Here is a 2,564-nt window from a genome sequence, read left to right as displayed (position 1 = left end):
TCAGAGTCTCTTTTCCTAATGTGATTGCCTCAGCATCATATTATTTAATTCGACCACATTCCGTTATCCTTGTTTTGCTTTTGTTGATGTTCATCTTATATCTTCCTTGCAAGACACTGACTATTCCGTTCAAGTGCTCCTCCAAGTCCCTTGCTGTCTGTACAGAATTACAGTTTTTATTTCGTCTACCTGGACTTGTATTCCTACTGCAAATTTTTCTTTGGTTTCCTTTGCTGCTTGCTCAAGGAACAGATTCGGTAACATCATGGACTGGTTATAAACCTGCCTCACTCTCTTCTCGACCACTGCTTCCCTCTCATGCCTCTCGACTCTTACAATGGCCGTCTGGTTTCTGTACAAGTTGTAAGTAGCCTTTCGATCCCTGTATTCGTGTTAGTATTTTGCTACCGTGACTTATTAAAATGTTTACACTGTTAAAAACACGGAACTTTGCCTTGGCACCTGACTGAAGGGAAAACGTGGTCTCCTCATGCTGCCTCCGGAGCCCTGTTGACGTACCGCTCAGCAGCGCCTTGCCGCGCCCATTTAAGTCTCCAAGGGTTAGCAGAGATGAAGCCGTAGCTCTCCGCCAGCAACTGTCACAGTCGGCCAGCCATGCAGTGTAGTCAGTCTCTCCCCGTGCCAAGAAGCTCTCTGTCTGGTGGAAACGCCTCGGTGCTCCAGAGTCCCTCGTTCTCTAACGTAGAGCCGATACCGACTCGATAACCACGAAAATCATATTTTAGGCGGCTGGCAGCTGCATAATGGTGTCGTGTCCAGCATGGCGCAATGGTCTTCAAAGATCCACCTTCACACGACCTCCTGGTCTTGAGAGGTGAGTGTAGGCCAGAGGCAGGAGTTTGTACACGAACTGACCTCTCGTATTATGTCCCGTAGATGTTCGATGGGATTCATGTGGGGTGGTCAGGGTGGCCAAATCATTCACTCGAGTTGTCCAGAATGTTCTTCAAACCAGTTGCGAACAATTGTCGCCCAGTGACGTGACATCGTTTTTTGTTAATACGTATGCAACCTATGAATGCCTGCAAATGGTCTCCAAAAGCACCCGAACATAGCCATTTCCAGTCAATAATTATTTCAGAATGAGATTTTCACTCTGCAGCGGAGTGTGCGCTGGTATGAAACTTCCTTGCAGATTAAAACTGTGCCCGACCGAGACTCGAGCTCGGGACCTTTGCCTTTCGCGGGCAAGTGCTCTACCATCTGAGCTACCGAAGCACGACTCACGCCCTGTCCTCACAGCTTTACTTCTGCCAGTACCTCGTCTCCTACCTTCCAAACTTTACAGAAGCTCTCCTGCGAACCTTGCAGAACTAGCACTCCTGAAAGAAAGGATATAGCGGAGACATGGCTTAGCCACAGCCTGGTGTGCTTCGGTAGCTCAGTTGGTAGAGCACTTGCCCGCCAAAGGCAAAGGTCCCGAGTTCGAGTTTCGGTCGGGCACACAGTTTTAATCTGCCAGGAAGTTTCATATCAGCGCATACTCCGCTGCAGAGTGAAAATCTCATTCTGGAAACATCCCCCAGACTGAGGCTAAGCCATGTCTCCGCAATATCCTTTCTTTCAGGAGTGCTAGTTCTGCAAGGTTCGCAGGAGAGCTTCTGTAAAGTTTGGAAGGTAGGAGACGAGATACTGGCAGAAGTAAAGCTGTGAGTACCGGGTGTGAGTCGTGCTTCGGTAGCTCAGTTGGTAGAGCACTTGCCCGCCAAAGGCAAAGGTCCCGAGTTCGAGTCTCGGTCGGGCACACAGTTTTAATCTACTAGGAAGTTTCATATCAGCGCACACTCCGCTGCAGAGTGAAAATCTCATTCTGGAAACATCCCCCAGGCTGTGGCTAGGCCATGTCTCCGCAATATCCTTTCTTTCAGGAGTGCTAGTGCTGCAAGGTTCGCAGGAGAGCTTCTGTAAAGTTTGGAAGGTAGGAGACGAGGTACTGGCAGAAGTAAAGCTGTGAGTACCGGGCGTGAGTCGTGCTTCAGTAGCTCAGTTGGTAGAGCACGTGCCCGCGAAAGGCAAAGGTCCCTAGTTCGAGTCTCGGTCGGGCACACAGTTTTAATCTGCCAGGAAGTTTCAATAATTGATTCAGTTGTACTACAGCACCCACTCTGTTCCATGTAAAAACAGCCCGCACCATTGAGCCACTACCAGCTTGCAGGGTGCCTTGTTGACAACTCCGGTCTGTGGCTTCGAGGGATCTGCGCCAAACTTGAACGCTTCCATCTGCTCTTACCAACTGAAATCGAGACACATCTGATTAAGCCACGGTTTTCCAGTGGTCTAGGGTCCAACCGATATGGTCACAAACACAGAAGGGGCGCTGCACGCGCATCCGTCTTCTGTTGCCATTGGTCTTTAATGACAAATTTTGTCCTAACGGATACGTTCGTCGTACGTCCCACATTGTTCTCTGCGATGACTTCACGCAATGTTCCTTGTCTGCTAGCTCCGACAACTCTACGCAAACGCCGCTGCTGTCGGTCGTTAAGTGAAGGTCGTCGACCACCACATTGCCTGTGGTGAGAGATAAAGCCTGAAATTCGGTA

General features: G+C 49.5%; 1 non-coding gene across 1 annotated transcript; it reads left to right on the top strand.

Annotated features, from left to right (window-relative positions):
* Positions 1-1,691: 1,691 nt before the first annotated feature.
* Trnaw-cca (transfer RNA tryptophan (anticodon CCA)) lies at positions 1,692-1,766 on the top strand. The gene has a single exon. It is a non-coding gene; the product is annotated as a tRNA-Trp (tRNA).
* Positions 1,767-2,564: the final 798 nt, after the last annotated feature.

Source organism: Schistocerca serialis, chromosome 5, assembly GCF_023864345.2.
Source record: "Schistocerca serialis cubense isolate TAMUIC-IGC-003099 chromosome 5, iqSchSeri2.2, whole genome shotgun sequence".
In the NCBI taxonomy this organism is placed as follows: Eukaryota; Metazoa; Arthropoda; class Insecta; order Orthoptera; family Acrididae; genus Schistocerca; species Schistocerca serialis.
Note: the sequence above shows the minus strand (reverse complement) of the source record. Positions and strands in the feature narration are given on the sequence as shown.